This window comes from Aricia agestis, chromosome 4, assembly GCF_905147365.1.
Source record: "Aricia agestis chromosome 4, ilAriAges1.1, whole genome shotgun sequence".
In the NCBI taxonomy this organism is placed as follows: domain Eukaryota; kingdom Metazoa; phylum Arthropoda; class Insecta; order Lepidoptera; family Lycaenidae; genus Aricia; species Aricia agestis.
The window spans coordinates 2,888,741-2,905,696 of record NC_056409.1 but is presented as its reverse complement, the minus strand read 5'-3'; the positions used below and the strand labels follow the sequence as shown (position 1 = coordinate 2,905,696).

General features: G+C 43.2%; 1 protein-coding gene across 3 annotated transcripts in view; it reads right to left on the bottom strand.

Annotated features, from left to right (window-relative positions):
• The window catches only part of LOC121725854, a 257,313-nt gene that overhangs the window by 191,688 nt on the left and 48,669 nt on the right, over positions 1-16,956 (bottom strand). For all 3 annotated transcript variants that reach the window (XM_042112979.1, XM_042112981.1, XM_042112980.1), the window contains exon 2: positions 14,813-14,858. The gene's annotated coding sequence lies outside the window, so the exon portion shown is untranslated. The remainder of the gene's footprint in view (positions 1-14,812; positions 14,859-16,956) is intronic.

Below are 16,956 nucleotides of genomic sequence, written 5' to 3'. Positions count from 1 at the left end.
GTGCTCACACTTATGCAATTTCACTACACAGTATGTTTAAAAATATAATATGTTTGCATGATAAAATTATCGTATAATCTGCGTACGATAATAATATGCTATCGTACATCGTACGTACGCACAAAATTATCGCATGTATACGATAACTATCGTACGGCTCCGAACCCTGGCCGCGCGCCGATCACACGTTACCGACTTGTAACATCACGCTGTATTTATAAACAGTAGTATAAGAAAAACAATAACGTCCCCTTCACGCTCATAAGAAAGACCGCGCGCGAGAGAGACGGACAGACTTTTTATGATGGGTATGTAGTACGACGTCACGCTCACGCCACGCGCTTATTCACAGACACTACACAAGCGCAATGTTTACATGTGTTGATCGTGCCAGCTCTTGTTAACTGACCTGTATGCACGGGATACACGGAAGCGTGTACATAGGCTCCGAACCCTGGCCGCGCGCCGATCACACGTTACCGACTTGTAACATCACGCTGTATTTATAAACAGTAGTATAAGAAAAACAATAACGTCCCCTTCACGCTCATAAGAAAGACCGCGCGCGAGAGAGACGGACAGACTTTTTATGATGGGTATGTAGTACGACGTCACGCTCACGCCACGCGCTTATTCACAGACACTACACAAGCGCAATGTTTACATGTGTTGATCGTGCCAGCTCTTGTTAACTGACCTGTATGCACGGGATACACGGAAGCGTGTACATAGGCAGTGGAAACGTTGACCCACGTAGTCAAAGAAATAAATCCGTGCACATCCACGCGTGCGCGTGGCCGTGCACAGCGTGCGCCACGGTGGATTGGCGCCTTTACAAGAAACCTACAGGTCAAACTATATTCGTAGATGTTACAGTTTCTGACATTTCGAGATTAATCAGTGTATGGTATTTCGCTTTTAAATGTATTACATATTCTTTGTAAGTCCTAGCCATAAATCTGTTTTAAAACATTTTATTAGCATGGCCTCGCCGGCGTTATTGCATAATCCTCTTTAAGAACACTTTTAACACTATAACGCTGTAAGTCGTCGTCGTAAATAACTACGACGACGAGAGATTTTCGCTCCAGTGCTTCCTGACACTGAAGCCAGGAAAATGTGCATTCCTTCAGTATATTATTTGTAGTAGGTACTAAATTCGTGTAACACCTTTTTTGATGAGAATATGTGGACGTAATATAAAATAACAACTTTTACGACGGACATAATATTAAACTATTATATTTCTTTTGATAAGCTTTGAATCGACTTGAATATTTAGGCCAAAATATAATCATGTCACTGTAATATGAAAAAAATAACCTCCAAACGATTAAGCATTTGAAAGCCACTTGAATGATAATGTTATTAGATAAAACCCCTTCAAAATTGAAACCTTTCTTATGAACCGCAATAAAAATAAAAAAATATGGCGGCCACAAATTCACCAATTCCCGATATTTCAGTACCCGGCGTACATTAAGGTCGTAATGTTTTACGATGACCCCCTCTCCCCGGCGCATATACGAGCCAAGAATGTGGCAGATAATATTTATTTTACATTCTGCATATTTTTCCGATATCTCTTTCAATTCTTCCAAGCCAACTTCAAAATGGTGGTATTTTACAAATTCAAAATCGCGTAGACCTTAAAATTTTGAAGACACAATCAACACTTTTTTTTAGATTTAGATTAATTCAGATGTGTCGATTCAAACACTCAAGCTGGTAGGTGGTAAGCATCACGACTGTGGGACTCGCCGTGCAACAAGAATAGCATGTAAAATTCCAACATTAAATGAATAAAAATAGATTTGTTAACCGGCTTCAAAAAAGGAGGTTTCTCAATTCGGCCGATGTTTTTTTTTAAATATCTGTCATACTTGTATACTGTAACTTAATCAAGCTCAATATTATAACCTGGCAACACTATCTACTCGACGCACGTCTGGTGTTCATTACGTGATGCCAATTTATATGACTTGTGATTTTTCCCGCCCAAATTGTTATGCATTGGAATATTTCGCTACCTCTTGCATAAATAGATGAGACAGACACGTGGAAATAGCTTAGATATAGAATTCGTGACACAGGTCGAAGAAATTGGTCATGTATAGCAGCCCTAGCATGGCCACAGTAGAAATGTGAAAGTATAGAAACACCGCGGAGATAAAATTGCCACTTTATGACATAGACAATTATAGTTTATGTCATAAAATGACATTTTATTTTAATTTATAGACTATAGTATACATTATGTCATAAAGACGTGGCAATTTTTGACGTGGGAGAGTCATGCTTCGGCACGAATGGGCCGGCTCGACCGGAGAAATACCACGTCCTCACAGAAAACCGGCGTGAAACAGCGCTTCCGCTGTGTTTCGCCGAGTGAGTGAGTTTACCGGAGGCCCAATCCCCTAACCTTTTCCTTTCCCTACCCTCCCCTATTTCCTTCCGTACCCTCCCCTATTCCGTTCCGTACCCTCCCCTATTCCCTTCCCTACCCTCCCCTATTACCCCTTAAAAGGCCGGCAACGCACCTACAGCTCTTCTGATGCTGCGAGTGTCCATGGGCGACGGAAGTTGCTTTCCATCAGGTGACCCGTTTGCTCGTTTGCCCCCTTATTTCATAAAAAAAAAAAAATTTGAATTTTTGTCGGTCGCGTTTAGCAGCGGTAAAGATCGGAACGGTACTTTCAGTTTATCTCCGCACTGTTTTTATACTTTCGCATTTCTACTGTGGCCATGCTAAGGCTGCTGGTTCGTTCTTCGAAGTTTTTTAAAGTCATTATTATTATAAGTTTCACTAAAACATCACTATCGTTTAATTGTGAGCAAAACTACTTAAATTTGCTCACAATTCGTGATTCGTGAAAAACTAAAATATTTTAATATACTACAATTAAAGTCTCGGCTACGCTGACAAGTATTTACTAAATGTTTTAAGGAGAGGAAAAATGATCTAACAAACCAATGTTTTAGAGTTCTTTTCTCTTCCTTTGATTTCCGAGATAGCCCGATATCCCGGTGATTTTTATAGCCTACTTTCTCTTTTTTTTTTAAGGTAGGCTACAAAAACCTTTTCAACTTATTTATTCACTAAGATATAAATAAATTATATAAAGTATTCTTTGCAATGGCAATAATTCTTGAAGTTATTAGCATTATCATAGGCAGATGATGGAGCTACGTAATTCGGTCTCGTTATGTCAAACACAGCCGACAGATCACAGCTAGCATTGTATTGACATAACCTGACCAAATTACGTAGGACTGCCTTTGAATAAATTTCATCGATGGTACAATCATCGGCTGCAGGAAACGTCAAAAAACTTTTTACGTGGTAGAGCCATGCTTCGATACGAATGGGCCGGCTCGATCGGTGCGCTTGCGCGGTGTTTCGCCGAGTGAGTGAGTTACCGGAGGCCCATAAATCCCCTTCCCTATTCCCTTCCCTACCCTCCCCTTTTCCCTCTTAAAAGGGCGGCAACGCACCAGCAGCTCTTCTGGATTAGCTCGGCTGTCGTGTGGTGCGGACGTGTTTTTGGTTGCTCGCGATCGAAAACATTTACGCCCATACACTCCTTGTGAAAACGTTCATGCTTTTGTATGCACGCTATCCTTTGCGCTCGGACCCCGCTCCCTTTTACTCGCGTAGTGTTTGTGTTGTTCCTGCCTCTTCATTGAGTAAGTTGCTACCGCTGCGTGCGGCTCGACAGAGCTCCAGTGATCAGTCGTACCATACGGAGTAACCAAAGAAGCAGGAATCTAACCATCGCTACCCACGGATCAGTTCCCCGCTTCTTTGAAGAGGGTGCTGCATCCGTCCGGCATTTTGCCCCAACCATATTCCGACGTACCGAGTCCCAGATAGGTCGTCACAGGGGTCGCGTATACAGCCGCCTACCAGTGATTCTACATTACAGTGTACCATGACGAATCCCTAGGAGCTGTACCCCACTGTACAAGTCCAACAAATAACCATGGACAATAGACCTTCAGCTTCGGCCGGGGACAAGCCAAGGGCGGAACGGCACAGAACCCTATCTGCGTCGTCCACCCGCAGCGACTCCTCCGCCTCTAGCTTTCATCAAGCTGCTTCCCAGCAGCCGTATCATCCGCTGGCCGGAGTTTCCTACTCCCCTACGGCCACTCATGTAAGCCGCAAAGAAATCGGCAGCGCGGACGTACATCGAAGCGAGGGTCCGTCGGCATCGAGGGGCGGAGACTATGTAGTACCCCCCCCCGGATGTCCCCCGACGCCCCCCGCATGCGATGTCCTATCTCCCTCGCACCGTAACAGCGCAACCACTGATCACACTAGAGTGACGCTACAGGCTATCAAAGCCCAATTAACTCCCGATGCCTACGCCAAAGTGCTGCACATATACCAGGCACAAGGCCTCCTCCCGAGAGACCCGCGCGAGCGCAGAGACTCTTTAAAAAGACCTCGCATCGAGGAACCAGAGATCCTTCCCCCGCAAAAGCGGAATGACAAGGGCACACCAGCCCCCGATTGCCCTCCTTCTACCAGCTACGCTGCAGTAGCCCAGGCCCAGCCGCAGTCATCTCAGCCCATGGACACGACTGATAACACAGCAGCGTCCGGCACGGCGGGCCAGAAACCCAAACCGAAGCCGAGATATCCACCACTTATAGTGGAACACCTTCCTAATTGGACCCGTCACTTTTCCGCCCTAAAGGACATCTTAGGGCGTAACCCAAACGCCCGCCCCTTCGGGAAAGGTATTCGTTTCTCCCCGTCGGACGAAGACGAATACAGAAAGGTACAAAAGTACCTTACACAGGTAGAGGCCACCGAAAACATATCGTGGTTCTGCTACTCACTCCCTGCAGAACGCAGTTTCAAGGTCGCCATTCGAGGCCTTCCCGCCAATACCCAGCCGGACGACATTACCGAGGACCTCGCACTGCAGGGGTTCACTGCGGAATACGTCCGGCAAATCAAAGCCCGCAAAGGCCGTCCTGGCTGCATCTTTCTTGCCATACTCAAGAAGACGGCCAACGTAGCCAAAATATACGAAGTAGACGAAATCCTAGGCATGGGCGGAATTATTATCGATGCTTGGAGGAGCAAAAAAGGTCCCGCCCAGTGCCACAGATGCCAGAAATTTCGCCACTCCAGTGCCCACTGCCACAGGAAACTTGCCTGTGTTCGCTGCAGTGGTGAGCACGTGGCTAGAGACTGCCCGCTACCAGTGGGCGAAGCGCCCATCTGCGCCAACTGTGGAGGCCCCCACCCGGCCAACTACACCAGATGCCCGGTTTTTGTTTCCGAGACCAGGAACAAAAATCCCGGGCCAGTAGCCCAGACGGCTGTATTTAAGCCCAAGCCCCAGACTGAGCCAACGGCCCCATCCATCGCCCCAGCTCAGATCCCGCCCACAGAATCTCAAGGCCAATCCCTAATGGCCAAGGCCAACGACCCCAAGCCTCGCTCCACCACTAAGGCTAGAGGCAAGGGCAAGGGGAAAGGGAAGAAATCAAAGTCTTCCTCCCAGCCCCCGTCAATACCCCAAACCCCGATTTCCGCCCGCCCGGCAGCCAGTACCGTCACCACCCCGGCCGCCGGGCCGAGTGCGCCTAGTAGTTTCCCCGCCACACCCAAAGCGGTAACTCTACAGACACCCAAGCCCAGACGAAGGCAATCCCAGCCCGCGTTAGATGGGAATTTCTCGCAGCTCCTTAACGAGGGCTGCGAATTTGTTAAAAAAGTCTGTACCGAGGTCCAACAAAGGGGCCCGGACACCCAGGCCATAATGGCATTATCGGCAGCCCTCCAGCTGCTGACCACAATAATTTCCCAATGGAGCCGCTGAAAGTACTCCATTGGAATGCGAGGGGGGTGAAAGATAAGATAGCCCGTCTCCGTCTCACACTAAATTCCCACGACATAGACGTCGCACTAGTCAGCGAAACTCATCTCGCTCCTAAAATCCCGGTCAAAGTGCCGGGATACCATGTCTACCGCCTCGACTACATCACCGACCCACCGTCATGTCTACAACGGGGGCTAATGATATGTGTGAGACGGAGAATTATTCACCAAATTCTTCCCGACACGAACACCGTGTCGTTTCAATCTTTGGGCATAGAAGTCCTGCACGAAGGGCGCCCCCTCTCCATTTACGCAGCCTATAAGCCTCCCACTAGCAGGCTGAATGTCGCTGACATCCATCAGCTCTTGTCAAAAGAGCCAGCTGTCATCGCCGGCGACTTGAATTCCAAGCACCCGGATTGGAACTCTACCCGTACCTGCCCAAACGGTAGAGTTCTACACAGGGATGCCGAGGCTCACAATTACGAGATCCTAGGACCCGAGGTCCCAACCCGCTACCCTGAAGACACTAGGATGTCCCCGGAGGTCTTAGACATTGTAATATGTAAAGGCCTCCCGGGCGGAATCACGCAGGACGTCCTGCCAGACTGTCACCAGTCAGATCACCACCCGGTACTGTTACATCTCCACGGGTCCCCAACAACTCTACCAACTCTACCACGTAGACCGAGAACAGACTGGGAAAGGTTTACGGAGTATCTGCAAAACAATACCCCATCTTTCCCAGTCTCTACCCCTCAAGAGGTCGACGACCTGGCAGAGGCCCTTGACAACACTTTTCGCCTTGCCCGGGAACACAGTGAGATCCCAGTGCCCACAGGCGACTCAAATCCCAGACAGCCCCTCCCTCTGCGACTCAGAGCCCTCATTTCACGTAAGAGGGCCCTGAGGAGAGCGTGGCAGAATAATCGTTGCCCCTCCATCAAAAGAGAGGTCAATAGTCTGTCCGAGAAAATTAAGGCCGAACTCTCCCTCATTAACTCGGAAAGATGGAACCGAGTTATTGAGGAGGCAGCGGACAACTGGTCCTCCCTCCACAGGCTCTGTCGAAGCCTACAGAACGCCCCGCCCCCTGTCAGACCCCTCTTCCATGAAGACGGCCAACTCCGATATAGAGCCCAAGACCGTGCTGACATCTTTGCCAGACATTTAGAACGCCAGTTTACGCCCTTCCCTTCAGTGGATACCCAACACACCCAAATGGTAGAGGAAAAGGTGAGGGAGTTCAAGAACTCTACATTTCCGCCCACTACCGCCACAGTCTTTTCACCGACATCTGTTCGGAAAATACTAGCCCGTCTCCCCATAAAGAAGGCTCCCGGAGTGGATGCGTTTACTAACGCCCATCTCCGCCACCTACCGCACAAATCAGTAGCCGCCGTCACCCGCCTTTATAACGGCATCATGCGCTCCGGACACTTCCCAACCAGGTGGAAGACGGGGCTAGTAGTGATGATTCCCAAGCCCCAAAAAGACGTGAGAAGGGCCGACAGTTATCGGCCTATCACTCTCCTCCCATCAATCTCCAAGGCATTTGAAAAACTGTTTTTGGCTGATCTCCTCCCTCACCTACCCATACGCTCTGAGCAATTCGGCTTCCGATCCGAACTCAGTACCACCCACCAACTCATTCGGGTAATCCACGCCGTCACGGCCGCCCTTAATAAGAAGGAAGCGGTTTGCGCCGTCTTCCTTGATATGGAGAAGGCATTTGACAGGGTCTGGCACGATGGGCTGATAGCCAAGCTGCTGGACCAAGGCGTACCGCCCCACAAGGTCAGGATAGTGCACTCCTTCCTCACGGGCCGCTCCTTCGTCGTCCGAGTAGAGGATGCACTATCAGAACTCCACGCAATCCTAGCCGGAGTCCCCCAGGGAAGCTGCATTTCCCCCGACCTATACAGCTCATACGGAGCCGATATCCCGTGCCACCCGGCGACTCTATTGTCCCTGTACGCAGACGACACGGCCTATCTGGCCACATCATTGAACCGCTGGCATGCGGCAATAAAGGTCCAGCGATCCCTGGACCTCCTCCCCTCTTGGCTGCAGAAATGGCGCCTATCAGCCAACCCAGCCAAAACACAGGCCATCTTGTTTCCGCCAGTCAAGAAACAACCATACCCTCCTCCACTGACCCTAGATGGCGCCCACATTACATGGTCCAGCACGGCCAAATATCTGGGGGTGACCTTAGACAGTGGACTCAACATGGGTAAACAGGTCAAGGCGACGATCGCCTCCGCTAACGTGGCCCTAAAGCACCTAAGGCCAGTTATGGCTTCTCCTGCTCTCCCAACTTCCACAAGGCTCTCTATCTATAAGACCTACATCCGGTCGCGACTGACCTACGCCACCCCGGCATGGTACCAGCTTCTGTCTCCCACGCATAAACGCAAGCTTCAGCGTGCCCAAAATAAAAGTCTCCGCCTCGTAGCCGGGGCCCCCCGTTACGTCAGAAACGACGTCATAGCCCGCGATCTCAAGGTAGAGAGCCTTGAGAGCTTCATCGGCCGCTTGGCCTCCAAGCTTTTCACTAAAGCCGACGCCTCCAGGCTGGAATCTCTTCAGGACCTGGCCCCTTGGCACGCTCGTCCTCCCGATAGGAGACAATTTCCAAGGAGTAATATTCCCCCAGAGACCCCGGAACCCAGCGTCGAATAGTTAAAATAGGCTATTCTCTCGACTTAAGGCTTCAATCCCTTAACTTTAATTTTAATTTAATTTTCCAAATTCAAATTTAAATCTTCAATCTTATTTTCGTTTTTAACTTCGAAATTCGCTAGGACTCATAGATTAGGGCCCTAGCTTCGCAATTTTCTATAAAATCTTCGCACTTCTGCACCAATCCGAGCCACCGAAAACACCGTCTACACGTCGCACTCCACACCAAGTAATACATCCTGCGTACCCCTGACTCTACTTGCTTGAATTATCGCCCCATGTCGCTGGCAGCCTCCGCTAGGCCTTCCCCGGGGCAACCGGGGATCTCACCTGGTGGGGTGGACCGCCGGGGGCGACTCGGGCGGGCTGAGAAAGGCGGCAACGCAGGAAATAGAGGTGATCTTAGTCACCCAACCTAGGGACTCGTCCCGCCCCAATTCCGCCTCATCGCCATGAGGTGCGGCAGATCCCTCGGGCAGGGGGCTTAGCCCCGATCCCGAATTCCCATTTCTCCCCCCTGGGGGAAGTGAGAGACATCCCACGACCGCAGCTCTTCTGATGTTGCAAGTGTCCATGGGCGACGGAAGTTGCTTTCCATCGGGTAACCCGTTTGCTCGATTGCCCCCTTATTTCATAAAGAAAAAACAACCGAATATCAAAAACCTTACTAACACAAGTACTGAAGATACTGGCATGTACTACAGCTAGTCCACAACAATAATTAGTGTACACACAATATCTACTGTTGGTTTATAAACTGATTAATGGCGGCCGATGTAGTACGAGTCATTAATTTTCCCGCGCCACTCCGCTCGCAAAAAGCTTGTTGAATTCATTTTACAAGCTGATATTTTAAGATTGATTATGCCACGAAAAAGTTAATAATAGAGCGGTATTGCGATTAGCGCTGTAAAAATATTTTGTGGTTCGTTTAACGAAGTCTTTAAGCACACAGAAACTCCTCGTAAAGAACTCTCCACTAAAGAATCATAGACGTATACTGAAAGTAAGATATTGGTGAGATTGGTTGGAATATGGACATTTGGTTACGGAAGACCAGGGACAGCGGCGTCTGTCGCTGTCAAAACCTGAGTGATGTGTGTGAACCTTTTTTTCGTGGCAATGTACTGTCATTTTTGTACATATTCTTTTTTTTTTCACCACGTGTTTTGTTTCTTTAAGAATATTTTATTGAAGTGAAAACTTCTTTAGCGGCATTGAGCACTTTTGTGGGATGGGTAAAAACTGTGAAACTCGCGTCAGATTCTCGTGCTGATCGAAAAACCGTAAGACGGTTGGAGAGTAGTGTTGTAACATCGAAATCGATTAATCGAACAATCGATTGTTTTTTTCGATTGTCGATTTTTTTAATCGATTGTAAGGGTTTCGATTAATTTAAAAAATCGTTTTTTTTAAAATCGATTTTCATAAAAAATGGGTTAAAAAATAATGCACAACGTTAATAATCAAGTTTTCACATCTGCTGGCACTCCCGGAGTGCAACCCGTCTTTTTTTTACTCCTAAGTTTATTTTTATTATTGTTTTTCTTCTGTGTTTTTTATAATGGTGGTGTTTTTTGTTTACGTTAAATTGAATAAATTATTCTTATTCTCGTGGGATAAACGAGTTGGAAGCAAATAACACGAGTACCTGTATTAAAACATAAAGTTTCCAAGTTTGATTAGGACAATGCAGGCTGGTCCGTGCTGATGGGCATATAAATTAGACCCTGCGCCTGATCGGTTATCCGAAATACTAGGTTTGAGACCTTATGTAAAAGAGAGTGCAGACCTCTATAAAAATTACTCCTAGTCCGTAGTCGACCTTTAACGAACCGAATAGTGTCAACGAAACCGCTGTGGGAAGCATTATGTATTAGAACGAATCGCTTTTAATTAGGTTATCGGTATTAAGTTACACGTGCCGCACGTTCAAACTGACCTTGTTAAGTAATAATTAAAAATCTAAAAATAGTTAATTAACGCAACAATATTTGTATGCTCAGCACTCGAGTGAAGAGCGCCGAGTGGTGCTCGCCAACCCTCGGCCGATCGCGATAGATACGGATACTATATTAGATACTGGCTGTTCCGGCAAATGTTGTTTTGTCATAATATAAAGTATTTCGCCCATATTATTTTATTGAAGTGACTAAATAAGTATGTCACCATGGCAACGTCCATTGCTATCCCGTCGCACAAACAATGGTCGCCGTCAGTCGTAATAATTAACTATTATTTATTCAACAAATTCACTTACCAATATAAAAAGTAGATGTTGTCCGATTCTCAACCCTAGCTGATATACTTGCTAAGATTCACGAAAATCGGTCGAGCCGTTTCAGAGGAGTTCAATTACGCACACCCTGACATGAGAATTTTATATATTAGATTGATATTGAAAATATGTGGGATCGATATTGACTGAAGCCATGTGGGATTACGTTACACTTGTGAACCTGCAGAACCTGTAAATACCTTTTTGTTACTTTTAAAAAAATGTTATAAGAGGGCTGCCTTTTAAGTTTTGTCGTTTGGAATAAATACAGGCAATCTAATAGATTATCACCATTTATTGTTTTTTTAAGAATTCTTCGCGATATTTAAAATGCTTTTGCATGCGTTCAAACCAGTTTATAAAACATTTATTCCAGTCCGAAGTTGGGTAGTCAAAATGGCCGATTTTTACGCGTAAGCAGCTTCTTCAGGTGAGCTTAAACATTGGCCACAAAGACTTAATTATTGCTTAATGCTTAATTTTGTGGAACTAATAAAATCCTTAGGGCTCAAGCCAGGGCTGTAAGGCGGATGATCTAAAATTTCAACGTTTTGGGTTCAAAAATACATCTTTGTTTGACCGGCGATGTGCGAACATGCGTTGTCATGGCCAGGAACATACGACGTCTTGAATCGTTTTTTTCGAAATTCGGTGATGTCTTGTGACAAACAAGCTGTGGTGTACTAGTCAGTGGTAACCGTTTTGTAATCTTCGGGTACAATATTGGCGATGTGACCACCCTTTGTCACAATGGAGGCAAACATTTTTTTGAAAGTGCTCTGTGAGTCCATGTTTTTGGTCAATTTTGGCTCATTCAAGAAGACCCAGACAGTAGACTGCTGCTTAGAATTTGGATCATAAGCATATATCCAAAACTCGTCACCATTGAGCAAATTATAAACGTGCTTTGACTCTCCTCGGTTGAATCGCTGCAGAGTTTTGCGACAAAATCTAAGACGGGCTGTTTTTGGTCGTTGCTAAGCAAACAAAGTATCTAACGAGAAATCATCATTTTTACTCCAAGTATTTCGTGCAAGATTTTTCGGACAGTGGTCCCTGAAATGCCAATGGATGCCTCTATTTTGCGATATATCACATGACGGTCTTCGAGGATTGGCTGGTGCATGGCTTCAATATTCTCTTGCGTTACGACGGTTTTTGGACAACCATCACGTGGCTGGTCACTGAGGCTAGGGTGTCCACTTTAAACTTCTAAATACCGGCGTTCTTAAATCCTAAGACATGGTCCTGCATCACTAAGTACAAAAGTGATCTCCTTAAAACGCCGAAGTCGCGATAATTAACTTCGTTAGTTGTAAAAAATTATCGCACGGAAATTTTCCTTTAACATTTCCATTTTTACAACCGACTTGTCACTTTTGAAAAGACGATACAATAAGACTATTCGACCAATCTGAATAATTTCTTTTGTTTTTGAAATCCAAATATAAGGAGATTAAAATCCCATATGGTTTTTTTTTTTTCAATGATCGCGGGAAGCTTACAAACGACAGAACTTAAAAGGCAGCCCTCGTATGCCCTGTCTCTAGAGACGTATATATCTAACTCCTCTTCGTCCTAAGATTGACAGCTACCGGTCAATCTTAGAACGATAGCTATATTATAAGCCACTAAAATGATAAATCATAATGCTATAAGATAAGCTCACCTTTTAAAATAATAATAATATCTATGGACGCTTCACACCACGTCAGTCTGGCCCCATGCTAAGTACCTAAAGGACTTGTGTTACAGGTACCAGACAACGGAAATATATTTAATACTTTTATACTATACATATATTTAAGATTTTTATTATATCATACACATATTTAATACACATCCAGACCCGGGAACATTGAAAACTTTTTGTTCCGTCGGCGGGATTAGAACCCGCGACCCCCGGCTTGAGCTACCGACGCGCTCACCACTGAGCTACAGAGGTTGTCGAATGTTTGTATAATGTATTTAACCCATCAATTCCCAAGTGGCAGGCGGCTGCCGCATAACAATCGAAAATCTATTGTGCCTGTCTCGTAGGAGGTGTTAAATTTTAAATAACACAAAAATCTACTGTCTAGAAGTAATAAGTATTACTAATTCAAAATTCCGAAGTGCTAACTGGTTCGTTAATCTTCTTAGAGCAAGCAGACTGTTTCTAGTGTTTTGCTCGAGTAAAACCGTAGATTAATGACAGGTCTTTGCTAATTCACCAGTCTTTGCTTTTAAAGAGATAACTTTCAAAGAAAATAATAGTATCGAACATAATTTGTGGAGCCACTAACTTCTTACCACGTTTTACGGACATTTTGCTTACAGAGGACTGAGGAGTATGAAATTGGCCATATATACTTTTTATTATGCCTTAAGGATTTTTTTATAAACTAAGACTTAAAATAAATAAAAATTAACCAATAAAATATATACCTATAGATCATTACTTTACTCTTCATAGCACTTGAACATCACATCATATTTTTTCTTTTTTTTTTTACATTTTGTAGGGTTCCGTACCCAAAAGGTGGAAATTATCAAGACTTCACTATCTGTTCGTCTGTATAATATCTTTATGTCTTTCTTGCTGCCTATGTACCACTTTTCATATTGTTTTGAAATACAAACGCCTCCTTTTAAAGATAAATATATGAGCAAATTTTTATCACGACACAACCTTTATTATTTTATTATTCCAACGTCCCAAGACATCAGGATTTATTGTCACTTCGTTCAGTAAAATAAATCGACAAGAATCATGAAAAAGCGACACATTTACCGTAATATTTTATAAGAAAAGAAATATATTTCTTCATTTGAGGACACCAAGGTCAAAAATACAGACAGAAAGAATAAAGAGAAAGTCCACATCACATAATGTAAAATGAAATAAATATAAAAAATACCTTAAGGATCAGGTCCCACCAATACGAGACGAGACGATACGCGACTGTTCGAACCGCCGCGAGCCGCACCGCAGAAGTCGCTGAAGTTGCTAAAAAATTATAGCATACAAATCAAAGTGTCTCCAAGTAGCAAAAGCGTTTTTGTATTAATATAATATAATATTAAATTCGATCAGTCAGTCAGTTTTATACAGTATATACAAGAATATGAATTCTTGTATACTTACTGAATAAATTTTAACGTAAATTGACTTATATTTTTTATTATTATACTTACGTCGTGGTTCCAAGGTTTTTTGATAGAAGTTTATTTATTCAACGATATCTTTGACTTTACATTCTTGACACTAGCAGGTCAAAAACGCGAAAACCGGGCATAAAAATTGCGTCGCAGCGCAACGTTTCAGTCTGAACTGACCTTAATATATCTGCCATGACGTCATCAAAAGACCGCGCTGTCAAATCTCCTTCAAATAACATATTTCGACGTCGATTCCCACTGATGATTTCAAATAAATTCCACTATCTCCCTCGTCCCTTTTACGATACTGATATTTTGACGGGTTTTCGTTTTATTGGGGCCATTTTTATCACAATGCCTGACCAGGAAAAAAGCCTCCTTGCTGGAGATAACTAATAGAAATAATGTTATGACGACAAATGGACACAATAATAAAACTTATGACTGGTTGTTAGGGAATTTATATTCTAGTAGTTTTATCCTTGCCATTTTCGATATGTTAAACATTTTTACGCGAGTTATTTGGAGCGGTATAGTTTAATGTCCGATTTTATTTTTAAAAAGCAATGGGATATAATAAAGGTGCACCAATTCAAATTAGAACTTGCGCCACCACATCATATGAACTGTGTCTCCTTGCAAGTCAGGTCGTCCTTATAATATTATGTAGTCAATTTTAACGTGAAGAATATTTTAATGTAATATTTTTTTAATATTTTTTTTTTTATTATCTTTATATTCCATTTCAACTTTTTAAATAATATTTAAAACAAAATAACTTAACTATGTAATCTGTCGAATACGAAACATAAATAGCAAGAATAAATTCAACAGAGCAGCAGTTTTGTGTATTTAATGTTCATGTTTACCTTCGATGTTGCTAGACTGGAAAATTTTCTACTGCAGCTCTCCCGTCTGAAACAAACAGATTAATAAATTAGTAATGCACTTTGAATAATAAAAAAATGCATTACCATGTAACCAAGTGGGGTTAAAGTGTTATTGATAAGTGCGACGTCGCACCGTGAAACGACGCCGCATCGTGGTACGACACGACGTCATATCGTGCTTATGTGTCCTGGCCCTAATTCTGTCTACTCTGACCAAACTACGTAGGTCCTCTATCTACCTAGGAATCAACTTCTCTGATAGTACATTGATACTGTGCTTGTAGAAATATTTTACAGGCATCAAAAAATCAAAGTTAGTTGAAATCAAACGATGTTTTCCGTTATAAATTGCTTAAATATTATAGTAGTTTTAATTTACCTCATTAATTACAAAAAAAAATCTCTTTAGCAACATAGCAATGTTGACTAGACAACTAGAGAGTAGAGACTGCCAGTCGAGAGTAGTTTGTCCCATAGTTATCCAGTGATTTGGTGTTTATAATGCTCATGAAGTTCTGAACTCCATTAAGTAAATTGAAACAAGGTTAATGGGAATAACAAGTAGAGATAATTATGAATTGATAACTAAACGTGACTGTACCCATAACCCCATAATGGGCCCTAAACATGCGTAATCATACAAACACTACTGAATTTAACTTACTGTATACTTATACTTATTGTAATATCAATAATACCTTTTTTTACGCAGGAGAAACCCTTTACGGATGCCCCGGGTTGGGGGTATGTGGGACTTACCCACTTAAACCACCTGCGATTTGCCTTCAGCCGTATACGGAGGGATGTCCTGGATCTGTCTAACACAGGACTGACTCCCTCCACGACCGGCCGGTCTACCTCAAAAGGGACCGGACTTTCACCAAAAATCAATAATACCTACTATGACAATAATTGGATGCTACGAGTACACTAGCTGTATCAGAATACATTGTTTTGGAGCAACCTATATTATAAGTAATATAGAGTTCTCATTTTGCGCGCAATTTTTTAAGTGAAAAATTCTTTGGAGTGTTTTTTGGGATGGTAAAAAATGCTGATTGAAAATTCGTAAGACATAGGAAATCTCTATCTTGTGACAAAAATTAACGCCTGTTTTCGTGTAGCTTTCACTTATCACCGGCACTCCCGAAGATCCCGAAGAAGAATCATTAGAATATAACCCGTCGTTTTGTTCTCAAAAGTTTTGCGATATCAACCTTCCTTATTTCTTTTAATGCATTATTGTATCGGACAACAGGGTTAGAATTTTGTTATAATAATATTATATTAAAAGAGGATAGTTTGTGCCAACATCGGACCTTGTAGTATGTTTACACTGAAAGCCAAAAGCAAGCAAATTTTCCGCACCCGTTAGCTCTGCATTAGCATAATATTCAGTTCTGCGGCTATTATCGCGCGCTGCACACAGAAACACATTTACACACTCATCAACTTCAACACTAGTTTGTTTATATTCTAAGGGTGGTTAGTCGCTTGCGACTGAATACTTATATTCAGTAGCTGAAAAATACACTTAAGTTATAGGTCTACTAGAATCTGATGGCAAAAAGTGAGAAAATAAATTGACTCTAGCAATACTGGGGTAGTTGGAATAAAACATTTTAATACTTTTTTTCCTTATAGCGGCTTATTATGTGTGTGAAACATGCAAATATAAAAATTTATCCAATGATCAAGGGTATTTTTTGAAAATCTGCGATGAAAAATTTGCCATCAGATTCTGGTAGACCTTAACTAGCGTATAATATATTAACTTTATGGTTTTACACAACCGGTTTTGAAAAATCCGCAGATTTAAAAAGAGAAAACATTAGTTCTAGAGTGACAATAAATCAAACTTTTTTTTTGTTGTACTTTGGCACTGATACCGTGGGTGTACTTTGCTACATACAAGGGTAATATTCTTCTTACAATATTTTTCATCAACGTTTTCCTATAACGTCAAGTCTAAAGTCTAGTCAAAGTCTAATAAAAAGTTAAAACAGTCAAGGAGTCAAGTCGGTCAATTCAGTAAAGTGGTAGACGCTTTACTGAAACTTTCGACGCAGTTTTGGAGGGAACACAAAAAAGCACGTTTTTGGAATTTGCAGCATTTACCTACA